This window comes from Cynocephalus volans, chromosome 12, assembly GCF_027409185.1.
Source record: "Cynocephalus volans isolate mCynVol1 chromosome 12, mCynVol1.pri, whole genome shotgun sequence".
NCBI lineage: Eukaryota > Metazoa > Chordata > Mammalia > Dermoptera > Cynocephalidae > Cynocephalus > Cynocephalus volans.
Window position 1 is genome coordinate 60,642,045 of NC_084471.1, and position 23,969 is coordinate 60,666,013.

At 37.0% G+C, this 23,969-nt stretch overlaps 1 long non-coding RNA gene across 4 annotated transcripts in view; it reads left to right on the forward strand.

Moving 5' to 3' along the window:
- The window catches only part of LOC134360340 (uncharacterized), a 118,839-nt gene that overhangs the window by 62,812 nt on the left and 32,058 nt on the right, over window positions 1-23,969 (forward strand). Inside the window, exon 4 of one of the 4 annotated variants that reach the window (XR_010021325.1) lies at window positions 21,836-21,932. The exons of the other annotated variants lie outside the window; for them this stretch is intronic. This is a non-coding gene — a long non-coding RNA (uncharacterized LOC134360340). The remainder of the gene's footprint in view (window positions 1-21,835; window positions 21,933-23,969) is intronic. 4 annotated transcript variants of the gene reach the window in all.

A 23,969-nucleotide genomic window follows, 5' to 3' on the forward strand; every position in this document is an offset into this window, starting at 1 on the left:
CTCGGGTCTTGGGCTTCTCCGGGGATCCACCTTTCTGGTCAGCTTGTACTCTGCTGGGCTGGTGGATCACGTACCACAGGGTGTGTGATCTCTGTTGAGCTTTCACTTTCTGTACAGGACTTCTCCCCATTCAGTGTGCTCTGGCCCAGGCTGTTAGATCGTGCAGTGGCGACCCCACCGGGTGTGTGGTTTCTGTCGAGTCTCCGCCTCCCTGGCCGCACGTCTCCCCCCTCTGTGCACACTGTGCTGGGTTGGGGCGTGTCTTCTGCACCCCTCGTCTATCAGCTGGGCCTTCAAGACCCTGCTCAGCACCGCCTTGCCCAGGAAGTCTACCAGGTTTCTGCTAGGCACAGACGACCAGTCTCTCTGGGTGCCTTTGTAGCACTGTGTAGATCTTTCTCGGGTCTTGTTCACCTTTGTATCCCCCCGGTATAAACCGAATCTAGTGCCCGCCTGCAGCCTGCTCTCCGGCAGGTTCAAGCAGACCTGGGAACTCTCCTACCACACTATTCCCAACCAGAAATTCGTTAGGCTTTTTTCCAAACTGGTGGTCGCAGAGATGGTATCTGCCTCCCAGTAACAGGAAGTTTACCGGGGCCGGAGTCCAGGGTGTGGTGGAGTGACAGTCGGCCCGCCCGTACTTCCTAGCCCTCCCAAAACTGGTCGGGACGCCCCACACCCCCAGCCCTGCCAGAGAACCGTGGAGGGAGTGGGAGAGGAGGTCGGCCCGCAGGGTCCGGAAAGCCCCGCGCCAGGCCAAGCAAATGGGCTCAGTGATGGCCGAGCAGGGCGGAGCTGCCCGCACCTGGGAAAATGGAGGCAGCACCGGGGCAATGAGTGGCCTGGTGGTGCAGGCGGGGAGCCGCGTGGGCATCCACCCCCCGAACAGAGCTTTGCCAGGGATCACTCACAGTGCTGTGCCAGGTCGGGCGCTCGCTCTGTCTCTGGTTTGTTGCCTTCCGTGTTCTCGGCGCTGCCGCCTCGGGCTGTTCAGTCGCGGCGCGGCTCGGGCGCTCCCAGGAGTCTTCTTTAATGCCGGCCTGAAACCTCGAATCCTGGATAGGGCAGCTGGCCGCCTTCAGTGCGGCCCCAGCCTCCGGGATCCTGGCTGCACCCACAGCAGCCCTGGCGCCGTGTTCCCTGTTTCAAGACTCGCTTTTGCAGCTAAGAATCAGTTCTTTTCCTGCTCCACACTTCAAAGCTGTTGCCTGTAAATGAGGCAGCCTCTCCTGCCGGGGGCAAAGTGGCGTTGAGCCCCCACGACCGGCCAGCAGCAGCAGTCTTCCCTTAAGAGATGGCCAGAGAAAGGTCCACAAGTTTCCCGGCTGCCTGAGGCCCAGTGGCCACCTTTTCCACCTCAGCTACTCCGCGCCAGCCGCCGCAGCCGCCGCCATCTTGAAACTCTGGCTTATTTTTTTCTAATGGTTATGGTGGGACAAAATTTTTCTGTTGTTTTTAACTGTTTTATTTCATTATACCATGTGCTGTTAATATTTATGGTTACTCAATAATCTTAAATTTTATCAACATCATCTTTACTCTGACATTTTCTATTATATATTCAAAGAAGTTCTGCTTTTAGATCTTCCTCAGAGACTTCAGGTATTTTGCATGCTTAATTAACCAGGATCTATCTCTGAGGTTCACTTTGGGTAGCCTGATTTTCTTGGTAGAGTCTGATTTTTCCCATAGCCAGAGTAATGGAGGATAAGAAAAGCTTTAAAAATAATTTAGTTATCATCTATTGAGCAAGTTAGCATGTTTTAGTGATCAAGAACATGGCAGTATAAACTCTGAAGCCAGACGGACTGGTTTTATACCCTAACTCTTCAACTTACTAGCTATGTAACCTTAGAGAAATTACTTAACCACTCTGTGCCTTAGTTTACCCTCTATAAAATTGGCATTAAAAATGATCTGCATCATAAGTTTATGCAGGTCTAATTAATTAATGTTGCAAATTAAGTAGAACAGGGCCTCACACATAGTGTTATAAGTGTTTGTTATTATTATTGATATAGTTATTAATACTATGAATTCCCACTACCTAGTAGGTTATGAAAATATAAAGTTGAATCAAATATTTCCCTATCTTTGGAGACTTTATGGTTTTTGTGGAAGAAATAGGTAAGCTTCAACATAATGCCGTAAATGTATATATAACTGGTTTATAAGCCTAAGTGAGCTATGTCCTTTGGCTTCTCTCAGAAAGCAAGTAACTAATTCTTTTTTTTTTTTTTTTTTTTTGTCTTTTTCGTGACCGGCACTCAGCCAGTGAGTGCATCGGCCATTCCTATATAGGATCCGAACCCGCGGCGGGAGCGTCGCCGCGCTGCTAGCGCAGCACGCTACCGAGTGCGCCACGGGCTCGGCCCAGCAAGTAACTAATTCTGAGGTTTGTCTTGAAATATTACTCCCAACCTCACAAAGGAGTTGAGGACAGATAATAAATAAATAAGAGCATTCCAGGAAGAGAAATATAATGTGAAAATTCATTCATAAAAATCAAAACAGATAAACAAAATATCTTTGGTACAAAGATCATACCAGTGAGAATGGTAAGTGGAGAATGTGTGGATGAGATCTTTTTGAGATTTGTGTTTTGATAACCAATTAGATATGGTTGCAATTGAGACAGGATGGTTTAGGACATTTAAGTTAATCCTTTGGCATTTGTAAGTGTTCAAAAATTTGTCAAAGGTGTTCAGGGATACTTTTGACTGGGTTGTTCTTGTAGGAAGGGACCTTTACATTGGATCCTGAAGGACAGGTAGATTTATAAAGCCGAACATTGTGGAAAGGAGCAGGCACTTCAGTGACTGATATTCTATTCATCCTTACTTTTCAATTCCTTGAATTTATATGAGAAAATTTAGCTTAGTTTCAACAGCAAGAAGCAAGAACTGAAGACAGACTCTGAAGAATCAAAGGCAATGTGTCTTTGAGTCATCTTAGTTATAAATGCAAAACTTAAAACAGTATATTCACACATCTGGAGGAAAACATGCCTATATTGAAAGAGGGGAGTATATAAATTTTATCTTTCATGTCTTAGGAACTAAATTTGTATTTATTAATGTATCGCACACATGCATTTTAATCATCTTTTAAAAAATATTTTATGGGTTAAGCAAAAAATAATCATATATTTATACAAAAAAGCTACAGCAACTATGGGATGTTTGTTGCATGCATATGGCACCTGAGGGATATTTCTTATAATCTTTATAGGCTTTTATGTCTGGTGTCTTAGTAACTTGGCATTCAATTTTCTTTTTCACTTTTGGTTTTAAGAAAAGACAACTAAATGGCTTTCACATATGAAGCCACTGAGATTTAAAAGGTTTAATATCGATCATTTTAAAAGAAAAATAAGGTGGTGTATTTGGCACTGATTTCTAAAGATATATTTGTTACTTTCTTGAAATTTTTTAAGAGTTACATAAAATCTCTTTGTTTACATCACTCTTCCATTGTTCTATCCCTGAACTTTTTATAACCCACGACTATTACTATATAGTGATGCTTCTTCTGAAGTAAATCCTTTATAAAATGCAAGCTTACATGTCAGTTTAATGAAAATAGTGGATTTTTTTCCCCTAGAAAATACATTCTCTCAGAAGGATACACACACACACACACACACACACACACACACACACACACACACACACACACACACACACAATTTCTTCTCATTGGTAGACAGAGTTCCTTGCCAAACATAAGAAAGTATGTGTAGGTGTAGTAGTTAAAATTCATGTACAACTTGTAGTCTGATTAACAGTGCCTTTGGGGGCCGAGCCCGTGGCGCACTCGGGAGAGTGCTGCGCTGGGAGCGCGGCGACACTTCCGCCGCGGGTTCGGATCCTATATAGGAATGGCCGGTGCACTCACTGGCTGAGTGCCGGTCACGAAAACGACAAAACAAACAAACAAACAAAAAAAAACAGTGCCTTTGGGAAAGGAATTGCTCACCTCCTAAATTCAACATTAAGTTCATTTTATAAAGCAGCATGAATAAACCCACAACTCTTAAGAAAATAAATGTGCCCTTTGAGGAAGCGTAGCCTCATTCATCACTTGTGGCTTACTCAAATTCTTTGAGTTTGGAGCTGAAAATATTACTGTGTCCCATACTTGAATAGGCTAAACCACTGGTCTTCACTTTGGTCTTCAAAGTAAAGTTAATGGAACACCTGACTGACTCTGTGACTTTTATCAAAATTCGAATTATTGGGCTCAGTCCAGATCTAGTGGATCAGATCTAGTGGATCAGATATCAGTGAGTGGGCCTGGAATTTGCATTTTGATTAAGCTTCCCAGGTGCTTTATATGACTCCTGAAGATAGAGATTTGACACACTTCTCAAGTTTATTTGCCCCCTAAAATAACATCTTAGCTTAAAAGTGTGAGAAACATGATTTTGTATGATAATATTGGAAAATGGCACTAAATATGGTATCTTGAGTATTTAGGAACTGAGAACTCACTTCTACTGTATGTCTACATGTCTGGTGCTTCATACATATTATTTAATTTAATGTTAACCATGATATTATGGTGGTATTTATTATTATATTAGTTTTATAGGCTCGAAGATGTTAAATAACTTGACCACAGTTACACAGGTAACTAGAAAATAAAAAATTAAATATAGCTTCATTAAACTTTAAAGCTCTTTCCACTATACCAGGCTGCTGGCTTGAAAAGGGTGGACGAGGGGGCAGTGGAAGCAATAATTTTTGAGGCACAGTCATGCTTGATAACACATGTTTCCTCTATTGGTTAGTAGAACCATCTCGTCTGGAAGAAAATCATTTCCCAACTATGCAGATGAGACTCAGAGAGGTTAGGTAACTCCTTGATAAACACAAATTATTCATGTATTTACTTATTTATTTACATATTTATTATTCATTTATTTATATATTAAATGGCTAGGAAGGGTTAGACATGGTATTGAACAAAGTAAGCCTGGTGTCTGCCCTCATGGAGTTTACAAATTAATTTAAAAGACAAATAGAGAAATTGATCTATACCATAATTTGAGATAAGTGCAGCAAGAGCAAAAATGACAAGAGAAATCTAATTTAGATTTGGGACTCAAAGAAAGCCCATCTAGAGAACTGACATTTGAGCTAAGACATGAAGTGTGAGTTAGATTAGCAAAGTAAAGAGTGGGTGTAAAAGCATTCCAGGGAGAGGGAATATCACGTGAAGAGTATATGAGGTAAGCAAAACAAAACAACTTCATCCTTTTAGGGATTAAAAGAAGACCAGTGTGGCCAACATAATGGACAAGTGATAAAATGATACCATACGACGTTTCATGTTTGGAATCAGTGACCAGCTCACTGAGTTATTTTATGTTAAAATTAAAGGCTCTTGGCAACGTTTTCACATTAAAACAGAGATGGAGAAAGAGAAAGAGAGAGTCCAATTTGCATTTTAAAAGATCATTCTGTAGATAACCCAGCTTGGTTATGGAGTAGTTCTAACAAGAATGATGACTAGAACTAGTTAAGAATGGCAACAGATATGTACAAATGGAGAGTAATTTAAAAACTAAATTCAGACTGAGAATAGTCTGAGCTTCATACTGAATGGTGAGGGGAGGGGAGGCATAAGGACAAAGCCATGTTGAAAATTATTTCTAATTTTCTGTCTTTAGCAACTGGATGAGGAGAGAATAGAGGGTCAGATGCTGAGAAAAGGAACACTATAAAGAGCATGTTGAAATTCGGAAGGAAGGAATTGGATGGAAACACACACACATACACACACACACACACACACACGGACTCTTTGAACATAAAAATGGTATTTTAATCCACAAAAATAAAGGAGCTCCCCTCAGGAGACCCTATAGAGCGAGAAACAAAGAAAGCCCAAGAGGTTAAGCAGAAAAGGAGTAAGGAAATGAGACTGAGCAGGAGAAGCCAGAGAGAGAGAAGAGAAATCAGCAGATTGATTTTATCATGGAAACCAAGAAAAGAGGGTCTCCAGGATGGAAGCTGCATTGAGTGTTTCAGAGAGGGCTGGATAAGATGAAGGAAAAGTGTTCTCCATAGAGTGTAACCCAGTTAACAGTTTTCAGGCATATTCAACTTGTGAAAATCTTGGCAGAAAAAGTGTCTAGAGAATCAAGGTAAAATTGGAGATTTGTAGTCAGGAGAGTGTACATTTTAAAGACAATATAGTAGAGCCTGTTTATGAGTATGTAAAAATGGAAACAGAACAAAAAGTGGGAGAGATTAATGATCTGGAAAAATAATAAGTAAAGGAAGGATAAAAGTTTTTGAGACAATGGGGACAGGTGGAAGACCTTTTGCAAAAGAAGGAACTTTTTAATCTTCTAATAGGAGAGAATAAATGATGCTGATGCTTATGATAGCTAACATTAATTGTTTTTGCTATCTGCTAGACCCTTTTCTGATATTCATTTTAATAATTTTATTATAATATTATATTGTATTAATAGATATTCATTAAATTCATATACTATGTTAGTCTTCCTAATAACGTTTTAAGGTTGGAATTGTTATCACCATTTTATAGAGAGATTCTGGGTCAAACCCCATTTCATCTCTTTCTAACTGTGGGACCTGGGCAAGTTGCTTATACTTTTTGTGCCTGAGTTCAGAGCTTCAGACTTACTGGTAAGAAGGTGAGTCCCTTCCTGTCTGATTACTTCTTCTTCCTACAGGATGCATAAGACAATGTCAACAACCGGAGGGTGCAGGCATGATGGTGGGGAAATAGGGAAGGGGAGATTTAAGAATGTGTAAAATAATGGTTAAGGATAATGGAAGAGTAAGCTTAAAGAATCATGGGATTTTCATGTGGTAGTAAGTATTCATTTCAGTTCATGAGAAAAAACTTATAGTGACATCAGTTTGCCTGGTTTTGTGATTGAATACTTTCCATAATATTCTGTATAAATTCAGGTAAAAGAAAGTGAACAGTGGGATTCATTCAGGGCTAGATTGTTTTTGATCTTATTTTGTTTCAGCAACAAAGTTGAGGGTATTTGCAAAGATATTTGTTAATCCAGGGTGTAAACTTAAATCTGTCTACATTTTATCCACCTTCACTGCATTGCCACCAGAAATTACCTGAATACTATGGGTAAGCAAAACTTTAACAGTGGTACATCAGACTGTAATTATGTAAGATTAAAACTGGAAGAAAGAAAGCATTTAAAGGAAAGAAACTAAAGAAAATATGCTACATAGTTAATTACTTGTGCTATAATAACATCCCCTGATTGGAGAAGTATTAGAGTCTCTTCTACTTTACAATAGTATGTTCTGAATGTACCTACATTGGGAGACTCTTCTAGGATTGCTGATAAAATTATGCCCCAGGTGCATTGCTGAGATTTCCTATAGTTTTTTCCAAAACATTTAACTTTCGATGCAAAGTAAATTTTTTCCCTATGTTTTTACTGTGTATTCCCTTAACCTTTGTTTTCTTAAAACGATTTCCCATATCTAGTTTATTCTTGTTAATGGACCCTAGTAAAGTTATAATTTCATGGAAATTAATGTTGATTAAAATAGATTTTCTATCATTTATATAGGAAAGACACGATACGTAATTGCTCATAAAATTTAAGCAGCAATGGTGTGTAAATTGATTCCTTTAAGAGAAATGTGCTGTTTTAAGGTCACTATTTCATACATGCATCATTCATTACCCATGGTGACACTATATTGGCTATTCAAAGTTATCTCAAAGCCAGAAACAAATAAACAACTAGGCCTAAACTGGTGAGAAATGTGGTTTATTAGCATTTTTACAGATTCTTGCAAGTAAAGTTTCACTAAATGGATACTCATGGGAACAGTCTTGAATAGATAATTTTCTCTACAAATCTTTCATTGTAGGATCAAAGATTATGAATTTCACAGCCATAGACAATGTTAAATGTATTTTATTCCAATCTCAGATACACATTTATTTCTGAGTTTTATGCAAAATCAGCTACCATATATTACATGCAAATGTTAGTTCATGCCCATATTAAAATTACAAAGTGGAAACAGAAATCGATATGTTCAATTTGGAAAAGAGCCTACCTAGTAAACACTAGAATTTACTTACATATCAAAGTTCATTGTGGTGAAACACAGTATTTTTTTATGGAAATTTACACGTGCCTATCAAAAGCAGCAGCTATAATTAATAAACTTTAAAATATGTTGACAATTTAAGTGTTATAAAAATTAAGATCTTTTTTTTTTTTTTTTTTTTTGTCTTTTTCGTGACCGGTACTCAGCCAGTGAGTGCACCAGCCATTCCTATATAGGATCCGAACCCGTGGCGGGAGCGTCGCCATGCTCCCAGCGCCGCACTCTCCCGAGTGCGCCACGGGCTCGGCCCAAAATTAAGATCTTTTTAATGTCACTTGACTTTGACAAAGATTATGAGAATGAGGACTGGAGCTCTTCAGTATTGGGGTGGACAAATACAAGGGACTCCACAGCTGAAACTCAGACAGGTCTGATGTGATAAGACTTAAGAATGGGCCATTCTGCGATGATTAGTGGAAGACCACCAAGTAAAGCAGAACCAATACTAAAAGGCAAGGTGCTAAGAAATCAAAGTAGTATGTGATAGCTCTGGTAGTGAATAAAAATCAATATTCAGTAATTCATTCATTCAGTGAATCTATGGCACATGCCTACCATGTGCCATGTAATCTATTAGATGCTTGAGGTAGAACAATGACAAATTCATGGCCTCATGGACCTTACATTCTAGTGAAGAGGAGAGACAATAAGCGATAAACATAATGAATAAGGAACTGTTGGAAAGTAATAAGTGATATGGGAAAATAAACCAAAAAAAATAGGGCAAAGCAAGAGGGATCAGAGTATGGAGAAGGTTACAATTTTAAGTAGGATGATTAGTTTAGGTCTAAAAAAGCGGTGGTATCAAGGTGATATCACCTCCGTAAAGGCAGGAGGTGAGAGAATGATCTCTGCAGATATTTGGAGGAAGAAAAAGCTCAGTGCAAAGGCTGCTATGCCTGACTTGCTCATGAGTAAGGATCAGTGTGTCCGGAGTAGCGTGAGTCAGGGAGAAGATACCTGGTTACAGGGTCAGAAAAGTACTAAGGAGCTGTCTTTCTGTGGCTTTCTTCTTTCCTATCCTGTTCATGTTTTTTGTTTTGTTTCGTTTTTATTTTCTGTATTTTGTTTTGATTTGTTTCCTTTAGTTCTAAAAGGAAGGGGCTAGCGTGATAGACTGCATTTACAAATAAATCTAAGGAGAGGGGAAAGAAGTAGAAGACTGAGTCTATAGAATAGGTAGATAGTATGGGGGACTATGGGTGACGATATAGAAAATAACAAAGATTGTCAAGACTTGCCATGTAAATGGCCTCATGTTCCTTGATAGGGTGTAGAGAGAAAGGGTTGAATGAATTTAGATTGAATCCTGTCTCTATCATGAACTAGATACTCAATCTTAAAAGTGTGACTTAATTTCCCCGAGGCTTGATTTTATCAATGACAAAATGGGCAGTATAAGACCTTTTTCCTAAAGTTTCCATGATGATTAGATAATGCATATAAACTATTTGGCACAGGGCCTGGCACAAAGTAGACATCTGTGACAAGTTGTCTCCTTCCCTTTTCTATTTTGGCTGCCTATAACTAAAGTCACTGATTTTAGCTCAGAGGCTATTGTCTTATTCTGAAAATAACTTTTGTATTTGATCACTCATTTTTGGACTTCTGGTCACTTTTAGCACATATCTATGTCAGGTGGACAAATGGAAAAAAGGGGCCTGAAGGCCTTCATTGTTATTTTCCTGCCTATAGTACCTCCCCCCCCCCCCCCCCCGCCATCATTTCACCCCTGTCTAATCTCTCTGAGAGACAGGAAAGGTAAGTGGCAAGCAAATTCCTACTTGACTGAGATTTTTGTGAGCTGGCAGAGTGCTCTCTGGGCCTGGCAGAGGTTTAAAACTGACTCCTTTTCTTGTGGGGTGAGTTTGGGGTTTTCCAGAGACCTTGGAATGGGAATTTCCCTCTTGCAAATCTCTTGAAATGAATTACTTTGTCTGTTCCAACTAGTCATTTATGTTTGCTCAACCCTGAGACACCCAGTACTACACTCCCAGCTGCTCTCTGCCATGGTGTCCTCATACCTCCACATGGCCCTCCTGGACAAGCCCCAGATTGCCTTCCTTGTTCAAGTGGCCCAGTTGATTCCACAGAAAGTACTCATGTATGCTTTATCTCAACAAACTCTGGGAATGCAAGTTATCTTTAACATTGTCCTTAGCAATCAGAATAGCTAGATCTCTCAACCTTTATCTCTCTCAGATTTGAGTCCAACACCAATGAGTACATCATTCAAGATCCAGGAGACATGTGATCTCTCAAAGCGCATTTTCCTAGGCTTAAAATAGGGTTCAAACACTGCCAGCATCCTCTAAGGAGAATAGGATGGAACTCACAACCCAAGCATAACTTTCTCTGGACAACTTCTCTTTTAATCTCCAATATTTTAACTTCTATACTTTAAACTCTCAGTGAGTGATGAACCAAAGGTCAAAAACTAGTGTTCTTCCATCTTATTTCTAAGCTCTACATAGGCAGTCTTAGTAATTAGAAATTCTGACTTGGGGACTTAGCCAAACTGAGATTGGAATTGTTCCATTCTGCATCTTTTTACACTATCTTCTCAAGAAACAAAATAAAAAGTGTGTTATAGAATAAATAGTCCTTTTTTGTCTCTCCAACTATCCATGCCACAAATATAAAAAAGTGTCAAAACCAACCAACCAACCAACCAACCCCTGGGAGGACAGAAGACTGTCCAACAAGGCTTCAAATGGGAGAAGTGCAGATGCGTTTTTCCTGTCAGATGTATTTAGTATTTGTTTCAAATATTAAAGCCACATTGAAACTTCCTTATCAGCATAATTATGCTCTTCAGAACAATATACATATGTTTAACATTCCAAATGCTATAATTACTTACTTAAGCCACAGGTGTTTTTACACGTTCAAGTGTCTGGCTATCTGAGAATGGGTCTTTTACCTTCAGCTTTCAAAATTATCAGATTCAAATGAGTCATTTCTCTTCAAAATAATTATCAAGATAAGCACCCTCTACTGAGGGTGAACTTCGTCTACTTATTTTTTTGAATGACTGAACATCACTTAGATCCAAATCTAATGATTATATGGTGATCAAGCTGGAAAATAACACTTGTGGGGGAAAAATTAAAGATATGGAATTAAAGTGATGAGACTGGTTTCACATGCATACCTGCAGGATTCTGAAAAGAGGAGTTTCAAACAGTGGTATGGACAAGAGCAGCCTCATTGAAGGAGGGGCATTGTCTTTCAAGATGTCTACTTGGTGTAGTACATGGCACTTAGACATAAAATTTCTAAGGTTAATATTATGATTTATCTTCTCAGCTCATATGTGATGCATCAAATACTAGAACAAAGATAGTTGAGTATTAATGGCGTTAAAGACTTTATATCTTACAGAAGTCCCATCTTGGTTTTCAATTTATGCATTGATTTTAAAAGGAAACACATACTAGTTTACTTCAAAAAGTTTCGTGGAAAAATCTATATTATCTTTTTATTCTATTTTTCCACAAACTTTTGAAGTACCTTCGTATGTGATGCAATCTCTTTGAACTCACCTGTTCTCTATTTCTACCTCTCATCCAGTTCTAGTACTCAAAAGGCATAATTACTACATGAAACTGAAATACTCTGCTACCTTACTTCTTTTTTCAAGTCTTAAATGTGTATGTTACTCAGAGCTAAGCCTGCTAGTATATTTTGTGAACTTAAAATCCAGAAATAAAGATGTAACATGTAAGAGATGTTAAATATGTATACTAGATACAGTCTTTTAAAGAGTGGGAAATTAATTAGTTTGATTTTAGATAACATTACTAATGTTTTTGTTTGTTTTTTTCCCTTCAAATGAACAGCAGTGTAGCATTACTTAGATGCAACCAATGTGGTGTTACTTAAAAATACTCACTATTGTTAGTAATGGGCATCTTTGCTAGAAACTAACTATAGTATTTGTGAAAAGTGAGCTCAGCAAAACAAGTGAAGTTTTCAAGTATTTCAATTGGCATGGACTCTAATAAACAAATATAAAAGAAATGATGTACTGTCAGCAACAAATACAGAAAACTTACTCATTCCTCTTATAAAACAGCTATATTTCAGGTTTATCAGACCGAATTTAATTAGCGTCCCTTTTGGTCAGTATGTTAGAAATTAAACGTATTCCCCTAATGAAAGCATTTTCCACATAATTCTAATATTTGAAATAGATTACAAAATTAGTTGAATCTTTGACATCTTCTTATCATAAATTTATGCCTAGATTGCTTTCAAATTAATTGAAATTTGGAGGAAAATTTATCCAGAAATATTGTAACAAAATAAGACACAAATAAGCTTCTCAAAGGCAGCTATTTGATGTTTGCCTATCGTGAATAAAAGAGGGTAATGAAATCCTCTGAATTTTTCATTTTCTCTCCAGGGAATTCTCAAATAGAGAAAATATAAGAAAAAAGCCATTTACAAAAAAAAAAAAAATCCTTACATTTAAAATCTATTTATTATTCACATATTTTGTGAAACCATTGTAGTGGACACTATATTTAACTCACCAACATTCCTTCCATCCCAGATTATTTTTCTGAGCCAATCGTGGCGATTCCTTTTTTTTAATTGCCAATAATTAGTTCAGAAATAGGAGTGTAACCCAAATCTTGTAGATTAGAAGTACTGAAATGTCAACTGAAGGATCTGGGAAAAGTTTTCTCTCAGATGAGAGCAACGAGAAGAAATGGTTTGTCTTCTTCCTCTGGAAGAATCGGTGTCAGGAACTTCTGTGTGCACCTTGTGATCTACTTGAATGTGAAGCCAGTACTGAGGATCTAGGGAAGAGGAGGATTGTAGACAGCTCAGTTAACCAACTCTGGAGCAGCTCTCCTGCAGTGGACTTCCTATTACACAGTAAAGAACTGTATTCATTTATTTTATTTACTTATTGTCTTCCTCCCCACTAGAACGTGAGCTCTATGAAGCAAAGACACCGTTGTGTTCACAGCTATAGCTCCAAAGCCTAGATTACTGACTGGAGCATGGAAAGTGCTCAATTAATTTTGTCAAATGAATAAGTGAATAACAGACTTTGTTACTTTAAAGCCAGCTTGAATCAGAATTTTCTCTGACTTGTAGCTGAAAGCAGAATGAGTGATAAAACCATTTTTTAGTTTCTTGAAGAACTGTTAGTATTGAAGATTGACTTATAGCATAGCAATAGGGAATGTCCACATAGCCTTTTCAGGGTTATTTGATCCTAAGAAAGACCAGTGTGGAAGTGTCGAGTGATATCTTCAGGGTATTATCAGTGACTGTGGAAGTTCTGTACAGCATTGCACTTTCATACACTTCCCTTTCTCTCTCTAGGAGATATTTAACTAAAAATAAGTCAATCATCTTGCTGTTGTGTAATTTCTACTATAGCTCTGATACACAAAGCAAGAGTGTTAAAGGAAAAAAAAGAAGTAAGGAGTTAGCACTTGTCTTTTACTTTTTTCCACTCTCCATAAATAATATCAGTGAATACTTACATTAAAGAGAGATACTTTGAAAAAGATTGTTTTCAAATTCCAGTTTCTATTTGTGTTCTATTTATATCTAAATAACTGTCTTATGTTTACATAACTATTTTTATTATTAACTGAGTAGCATTATAAACGATTTTCAAGGACACTAAACTCGAGCATTAGTTAACCAGCTTTCTCACTACTGTCTTGTATAAATATTGTTTTCACTTTATATGTGGACATCTTTGAGGGGACATTATTCTGCTTACCGCAGTAATTAAGAGTCTATTATCTATTTTCAACTATATTGCTGAAAGTACCCAAGATAAAAATAAAGTAGCCATTTATCAAAGTATCCCAAACTGATAATCTTGATATGTTTTCATGTGAAATTTGGTTAAGGGAGAAAATAAATCATCAGACATGCTTATTTTGCTCCTCAAAATTTCAGGCATCATTATTTCAGTATATATTCTTCATACACATGAGTATTTTCTTTTCAATCAGGAAGAGGGGAGTTACAGGAAATTATCTTTATTCTTTTCCTTAACAGAGCTAAAATTCACAAAAAGTTAGCATAAAGAAGAAAATTCCATTATTATGATTAAACCGCAATTCAGTTGCAACCTTATATCATAAACTGAAAGAAGAGCTGCAAAGACAAACAGTGAAAAATGTATCAAATTGGGAAGTAAAAACAGGAGTAAGCAAAAATTTCTACAGATTTAATGCAGGGTTCAAAGTACACCAAAAATAGATGATAAAACTGGGAAGGGTCTAACCAATGATGCCTTTCTTAGAAAGGTAGGCTCTGGGCCGGCCCCGTGGCTCACTCGGGAGAGTGCAACGCTGGTAGCGCCGAGGCCATGGGTTCAGATCCTATAAAGGGATGGCCGGTTCGCTCACTGGCTGAAAGTGGGTGCAGACGACACCGTGCCGAGGGTTGCGATCCCCTTACCAGTCAAAAAAAAAAAAAAAGAAAGAAAGGCAGGCTCTAGGGGAGTGGGTGGGCAAGAAGAGTATCTCTAGACCTGGTTTTACACCATAGAGCATCAGATGAGTTGGACTGAATGAGAAACAATATAGACATATCATCTTTTCAATAAAGAGGCTGATTGAATAGGATGTTAGAGAAAGAATTTGTCTGGTAGTCAACATGGTGGATGCCAAACAAGATAAACTTTAAATCTCCATGTAGAAAATGATGAGCAGGAACATAAGCAAAGACAAAGGATACACCAAATTTCATAAGAATGGATATATAACTATTTTATAACCATATAGCTGAGTTTAAACACGCCATAAACAAATTCATTACCTTGGCCACTGCCACTCCCCCACAGAATTTTTTCAACAAATATCTAAACCAGATAGAACTTCCTGATTAAAAACCAATGAAAATAGGAAGCAATGAACATAGATAGTGAAAATTTAAAAAAATAAATAAAAAAGACTCAGAAAAAGAACTACAGAACAAAGCAGCAGAGATTTTTGACCAGACATTTGTTCTAAAGCTCTAAGTTACTGAAGAAATCAACATCTCATTGAACAGCCTTATTAAAATGATACATAAGATCAAATAAAAAGCAATATAATAGCAGAAGGATGTGATGAAAAAGAAGCTGGCAGATCTCAGGAAAAAATTTTTAAAACATAAAAACATTCATATCATCATTATAAATTAAAATAAACATTTAAGAAACACAGACCAGGCTTGAGAAAAAAAATCAAGAAAAATAAAATAGAAATGGAACTTAGATATAAACATTATTGGCAAAAAATTATTGACCTGGACTAAAACAGAAATTTTAAAATGAATAGACTTACCGTTTATGAATAGGAGAACAAAACACATTAGTAGAGAAAATATATAAATATACAATGAAAGAAAACTTTGAAACAATTGATTCTTCAGTTTGCAAAGAAAAATCTGTGTCTTTGGTTTGCTGATTATATGTCTCCATCAACTAGATTGTTTTCTCCATTATGGTATATATATTTGCTCTTTTTATATATTCCCAGTGCCTAGAACATTGCTTGATAAAAAGAACAATTTAATAGACATTTGTCAAAAATGTGTAATAAATTGAATATAGACATGAATAAATTGTGTCCAATTGGAAAAATCAGCACTGAGTTCAAGACCAGAAGACCAGTGAAGCTATTTTAATTTAAGAAAACTCACTAACAAGGGCATGAAAAATCAGGCTGAATTTTGACATCTCTACAACAGCATTCATCACAAAAGAACAAAATAATATAAAAACCAGGACTTTCTACTCAGCCACATTGCAATTCAAAGGTAAAAGCAATAGAAAAATAACTCAGCCATATAGGAATGTGAGGATTATAGTGTATGGTGTTTTTAGAAAATTAATTTGATCATTAAGTCTTTCCAAGATAGAGATGAAGCTAAATAATGAGTTCCAAGTTTAAGTAATAGTAACGGTAGCAAGAGCTGAGAATGAGCATCAAATTACATGCATATAAAATTTAGGGCTTCCAGGAGTATTAGCAGTCCATCTCACATTGAGAACTACTAGAGAATCTCAACAAAGAAAAAACAGGCATTAGAGTTAACAAAGCAAGAAAGAATTAAGGAACAAGATTTGAGCATTTTTTTTTTTTTTGGAGAAGTAAATGTGATACTTCAATGAGTGGAATTATAGTTACATAATATACTGTAACTATTTTATGCATTCAATAAGAAAAATAGGGAAAGAACATAAATAAACAATTTATTGAAAAAGATATTCAAATGGGTTTTTAAATATCTCACATAAAATTGAAATTGCATTTTCAGCATATCAGATCAACAAAGATTAAAATGTTTTAAGCTTTGGGCATGAGTATGGGAGAAACAGGACTTTTCTTACACTGTTGCCAGAAGCAGAAATTAGAAATACTTTTATAAAGAGGGCAATTTGGAGCTATTTGTCACATATGTAAAAGGCCATGTCTTTGGCTTAGAATTAAGTTTATAGCTCTGTAGACACAACAAACATGTAACTATTTATTATAATGTTAGATCTAACATTAAGCCCTCAGGGGCTGGGGGCAGGAAGCAAGGTTTGGGGTAAAGAATGGCTGAGAATATTGGTTTTCATTAGATGGTCAGAAATATCCTGTCTGAATAGTTGACCTAAATAGTGAGGAGTGAGCCATAAAAAACCTAGAAGGAGAGCTTTCTGCAGAGATAAGAGCAAAAGCCTGAAGCAGTACCAAGGAGGCCATGCAGGGGAGCACTTGAGCATGTGAGTCTCTGTGTGAGTGAGAGTTTTCCAGAGCAGGAGAACCAATGACATATATATATGGGGTCTACATCTGTATTTACGTCTAAACACACATGCATGTGCACACACAGACACCCTTCTTCCAGAAACGCTCTCATAGACACATCCAGAAATAATATTTAACCAGGTATCTGGGCATCATGTGGCCCAGTCCAGTTCACATATAAAATTAACCATCACAGTCTTATAGTCAAGTGAAACTCAATATGCCAAAAATGAACTTAGAAATGCTCTGCCTTTCATTCTACTCTTTTTCCATTGTTTTCTATTTTATTGGCTGACACCACCTTGCAAATGAGTAGCCAAATCAGAAATCACTTCCCCTTCTGAGAAACTTTAATTTAATTAAAAAAAAAAAAAAATCTTAGTAAAACCTCCTAAAAGCTCCTCATCATCTCACTGGTTTAGAGACAAACATAACCCCTCTCCCATATAACCTGAAAAAGACCTTTCTGAAATCAGTCTGATTCTTGTCACTCTATTGCTTAAAATCTTTCAGTGACAAATTACTTTCAAAAAACTCTGAGAGACATAAAAGTATACTTGAGGAAACAGAAATATTTCTTGTTCTTGGTTGCAATGTCTCGAGAGGTCAGTTCTATTTAATTTAATTATAAATTTAATTAAATTGTTTTTAAAAACTCTAGGGGAAAAAACTCAAAGTGTTTCTCCTATACTTTTAATCAGCAACAATCAACACTGAATACTTTTATGCCACGTGTGTGGTGATTTCTCCCCAGCAGCAAGCAAGCAAGAAATCAATTTTCCAGCAGACACCAGCTGGGTTTCCTCTAATTCAATTCTGATCCTACAGGTTGAAGGCTCAGTCCCACTTCCAAGTGGGAAGTGGGACTGGCCCTCACTTCCAATGCCAATCACAAGACCCAGGTTGTTTCACCTGTGCTTATAACTGACTGGCTATAGATTAGGGTTCTCACAACCCCCTCTTTGCATTTGATTAATTTGCTAGAGCAGCACATGGAACTAAGGAAAATACTTACTTACATTTACTGTTCTATTATAAAGAATGTAACAAAGGATACAGATGAAGAGATGCATAGAGCAGAGTATGAGGGAAGGGGTGAAGATCTTCCATGTCCTCCTTGGGTGTGTCACCCTCCAGGAACACCCATGTGTTTGGCTATCCAGAAACTCTCTGAATGTCGGGCCTTAAAAACTAACGCCACCTTAGGTGACATTACAAGTGGTGCCATTATGGGCCCACAAGGGCGTATTAATGTGGCAGCCTAAGATGGCGCCGGGAGGAAATAGGGTGGGGGTGTCTGCGGGAACCTTGCCTTAGCCCTTATTGGCCAAATACGTGCTTCCGTGCTCATGAACACTGAGTGATTGCAATAGCTAGGCATTGAGACAGGATGCATGCTCTTGACCATTAAGCTGATAGGGTTATATTAAAACCTCCCCTCCCCATCTGCCTATAAAAGCAAGTGCTTATGTGATAATAAACAGAACTGCTCAACAGAACCCCCGTCGCGTCTGAGTGTCCTTTAAACTGGGCTGGTTGGGGCCAGCGGCTGTGCTCACCTCTCTTCACGGCTCTCTTCCCCCATCTCCTTCCAAAGGGGACCGGAGGGAAAGAGTAATGCGGGCCATTCACTTGCCCACCAAAAGGAATGAGGCTAGGGCTGTACGGGTCGGCCGGCGGCGTACCCAACATCTGAACTTTGTACTCTTGGGTTTTTATGGAAATTTCATTATGTAATCATTATTGAAGCATGGACAACTGTGCATAAATATTACTGGACAAAAAGGGTATGATCTAATACTAATAGACTGAGTGAGGAAACCCAGCAAGGCCTGTTTGTGCAGAATCTTCTTGGCCTGTCTGTGAAGCATTCCTTCCTCCCAGGTATGGAACAGCCACCCCACCCCCTGAAAGGGGGTCTTTTCACCTACATTCAGACAAGGTAGGTCAGTAAATTTCTTTTGATCCAGGTCCAAGACAGAAAGGCAGGTGAAGATTAGAGCACTGCCTCAGGGAGCCAGGAACCATGGGCAAAAACCACTTTATATACATACATATATATATATATATATATATATATATATATATATATATATGAAAAAATAATAAAATAACAACAAAAAAACTCAGCACATGCTTTTATTGATAGACAAGCTGATACTAAAGTTCATATATAAAAATATAAACCACATGGGAATAATTATGACAACACTAAAAAGAAAGAGCTATGAAGAGGTACCAGGTCAATCAGGTATTAAGGCATACTACAAAGGCTTTATAACTAAAACAGTGTGGTACTCGTGTCTGAATTACATATGTAATAAAATTGAATGTGCAGAAGTAGACATAAATATACACCAACCAAGTATAACATAAAGGTTGTATCACAAATCACTGGAAAAAAGATGAACTTTTTTAATGATATTAAAGCAACTGTATAGCCATTTGTAAAATTAGAAATCTTTATCACGTCATATGCAAGAGTAAACTCCAAATAGATATGAAATCTAAATGTAAAACGTGAAATTACACAAGTACTAGAAGAAAACATAGGTAATTTTCTCTATAACCTGGGTGTAGAAAATATTTTCTAATTGAGTACAGAATTTAAAAAAAAGTTCTTCTTCAAGATGTTCATGACAGACAAAAATCATAAGAAAATCATCAGGGAAATGCAAATCAAAACTACAATGAGATATAACTTCACTTCAGTCAAAATGGCTACTATCAAAAAACCAAAAGATAAGTGTTGGTGAGGATGTCAAGAAAAGGGACCCTTAAACACTATTGATGAGAATGTAAATTAGTACAGCCATTATAAAAAATAATGTAGAGGTTCCTCAAAAGAATTGAAATAGAGCTACCAAATTTTCCAGCAATTGCACTACGGGGTATATATTCAAAGAAAAGGATATCAACATGTTGAAGGGATATACTATGACTAGCAGCACAATTTACACTAGCCAAGATATGAAATCAACCTGAATGTCCACCAAAGGATGAATAGATTTTTGAAAAATGTGGTATATATACATAATGGAATACTATTCAATTATAAAAAGAATGAAATTCTGTCATTTGTGGCAACACAGATAAACCTGGAGAATATTACATTAAGTAAAATAAGGCAGGAATAGAAAAACAAATAACATCTACTGTGACTCATATGTGGAACCTAAAAGTTGTTCTCATAAAAGTAGGGAGTGGAATAGTGGTTACTAGAGAATAGGCAGGGTAGGAGGGAGGGGGAAATAGTGAGAGATTAGTCAAAGGGTACAAATCTACAGTTAGACAGGGAGAATAAATTCTAGTGTTCTATTGCATAGCAGGATGACTACTTAAGAACATTTTGTTGTATATTTCAAAATAGCTTGAAAAGAGGTTTATGAATGTTCTCTTCACAACAAATGATAAGCAGCAACTGCTGAGGTGAGCTGAGACCCACGTGGCACTGGGGTTCAGTCTAAGGCCTAGAGGAAAGGGCCCATAGCCCAGCAGCTGCCGAGGTGAGCTGAGACCCTTGTGGCACCAGGGCCCAGTTTAAGGCCCCAGGGGGAAGGGAAGCACACACAGCCCAGCAGCCACTAAAGTGAGCTGAGACCTGTGTGGCACTAGGGCTCAGTCTAAGGCCCAAGGAGGGAGGGAAATGCACAAAGCCCAGCAGCTGTCAAGGTGAGCTGAGACATGCTCAGTGCCAGGGGCTCAGTCTATGGCCATGGAAAGCTGGAACAGAAGTCAAGGTGGTGTAATATAGACACTGCCACATCTTCTGTCACCACAAAGACAGTTCACCACCACAGTAGGAGCCAGGGCTACTCTACAGGCAACCTGCCACTCACTTGACTACACTGATATAAGAAGAGTCACCAGTAGAGCCTGCAAATAGGGGAGGAAATATTTATCCTCATAGCCAACTCCAGAGTAACAGAAGAAGTAAGTTCTCTACCAGACGAACAAATATCAACAAAAAAATACTAGAACTACAAATAAACAGGAAGATATGATACCACCAAAGGAATACAGTAATGCTCAAATTCCAGACCCCACAGAACAGGGAATCCTTGAAATGTCTGAAAAGAATTCCGAGCAATGATCTTAGGAAAGCTTGAAGAGATAAAAGAAGACTCAATTAGAGAACAGAGGAAACAAGAAACAATATGAAGACTATGAAGGAGGAAATTTACAAAGAGATTAATACCTTAAAAAAGAATGTAGCAGAACTCCTAGAAATGAAAGATTCACTCAATGAAATAAAAAACACAACAGAGAGTCTGAGTAGCAGAATCAAGCAAGCAGAAGAAATAATTTCAGATCTTGAAGATGGTCTTTTAGAAATAACCAGGCAGACCTAAAAAAAAAAAAAAAAGAATTAAAGATAATGAAGAAAATCAAAGAGAGAAAGCAGACAACCTCAAGAGCTCTAACATCTGAATTGTGGATATTCCAGAAGGGGAGGAGAAAGGAAAAGGTATTGAAAATCTATTCAAGGAAATAATAACATAAAACTTCATAGGTGTAGAGAGACGCAGACCTTCAGATCCAGGAAGCTCAAAGGTCCCCAAACAGATTCAATCCAAAAAGATCCTCCCCAAAACACATTATAGTCAAATATGAAAGCTCAAAGGCAAAGAAAGAATTATAAAAGCAGCAAGAGAAAAGCATTGAGTCACCTATAAGGGAACCCCCATAAAAAAAAAAAAAACCCTTTTCTTTCCCCTGTATATTGTCTTGTCATCTTCTTTGGATTGAATGTTTGTGTCCCCTCCAAAAATCACATTGAAACTTAATCTCCAACACAACAGTATTAAGAGGTGGGGCCTTTAGGAGGTAATTTGGCCATGAGGGCTTCACCCCCATAGATGGTATTAGCACCTTGTAAAAGGGCTGGAGGAAACTAAGTAGTCATTTTTTCTCTTCCACCTTCTGCCATATGAGGACACAGCAAGAAGGCAGCATCTTGGAAGAAAAGAGCAGCCGTTACCACACACCAAATGCAGGCACCTTTATTTCGGACTTCCTATCCTCCAGAACAGTGAGAAAATAAATTTCTCTTGTTTATAAATTACCCATTCGTAGGTATTTTGTTATAGTAGCACAGACTAAGATGGCATCCTTGCCAAAACAAAATTAACAATAAATGTGAGGGTTTATTTCTTGACTATAAATTCTATCCCATTGATCTCACTAGTACCATATTTTATTGATTACTATAGCATTGTAGAAAAGTTTTGAAATATGGAAGTGTAAGTCCTTCAACTTTGTTCTTTTTCATAGAATGTTTAGCTCTTCTATGTCCCTTAAATTTTCATATGAATTTTAAGATCAGCTTGCCAATATTTACAAAAAAATAAGTCAGCAGAGGCTTTGATAGGAATTGCTTTGAATATGTAAATCAATTTGGAGAGTATTGCCATCTTAACATTAAGTTTTTCAATGCATTTCTGTCCATTGTTTTGTAGTTTCAGTGTGCAAGTTTTATACTTCTTTTATTAAGTTTATTGTTTGTGTTTTATTTTTTTGAATACTATTGTAAATAGATTTTTTAAAATTTTATTTTTAGATTGTTCATGCTAGTATTGAAACACACAATTGATTTTTGTGCATTAAATTTGTGTCTAGAAAACTAGATAAACTCATTAACTCTAAGTTTTTTTGTTGATCACTTATGATTTTCTACATCCAATATTATGTCATCTGCAGATAGGTATAGTTTTATTTTCTTCTTTTAAATCTATTCATCTTTTATTTTTTTCCTTGACTGATTGCCTTGATTAGAACCTTCTGTGTCATGTTAAATAGAAGTACAAGAGTGAACATTCTTGTTTTGTTCCTGATCTTAGAGGGAAATCATTTGGTCTTTCACCATTAAGTATTATGCTAGCTGTGCATTTTTTGTAAATGTTCTATATAAAGTTGAGAAAGTGCCATTCTATTCCATAGTGCTGAGTATTTTGTTCATAAATAAGTGTTGGATTTTCATCTGTGGTTTCTTTCACTGTAATACTTTGGTCTGCTTTTGGTATCACAGTAAAACTGGACTCAGAATGAGTAGAAAAGTATTTATTGATCTTCTATTTTGAAAGGGTTTATAAAGGATTTGCATTAAGATTTCTTTAAATGTTTGGTAGAATTCACCAGTAAAGCTATCAGGGCCTGGACTTTTCTTTGTGGGAAGTTTTTAATTACCAGTTTAATTTCTTTACTTCTTATTGATCCATTCAGATTTTCTATTTCTTCTGGAGTGAATTTGGGTAATTTAAGTTTTCCTAGAAAATTTTCAATTTCATTTAGTTTATCTAATTGGATATTAAAGAGTGTGTTGCTTACTTTCCACGTAATAGTGAATTTCATATATTTCTTTCTGATACTGTAAGTATTGATATGTTAGAGTTTTAAGGCAATCATTTGTTCTTCTTATTTTTTACTTTACTGATTTCCTTTTCCTGCCTTCTTATATACTGCTTGAATATCTTTTAGAATTTTATTTTGATTTGTCTAAAGTGTTATTGAATGAATCGACTTATATAGGTGTTTATATGATTTCTTCAAGTATTATATTAGTTAATTATAGAAACTTTACCTCCCCTTTATGCCACCTTACCCTATTAGGTTTATAATATACTTGTCATAAGTATTTCCTCTACACATATTTAGAACCACAATAGATAGCACTATAATTTATGCTCAGCTGCCAAACATAATGAGAAAACCCAATTCAATAGAAGAGGTAAAACCTATTAACTCACCCATATTTTTCCTTGCTATGCTTTTCCCTCCTTCCTGATATTCCAAAATTTCTTCTATTGTTTTCTTTGCATTTAAAATAACATCCTTTGGTCTTTCAATTAGGGTAGATCTGCTGATGACAAATTAGTTTTCCTTCATCTGTGAATGTCTTGATTTCCCCTTCATTCCTAAAGGATTTTTTTGCTGGAATAGGATTTTGATTTTATACTTCTTTTCTTTCAGGACTTTAAAAATATTGCGCCATCTTTTTGGCTCTCATGGTTTCTAAAAACAGGTCTGCTGTCATTATAATTTCTTTTTGTTTATGGGTAAGGTGTTGTTT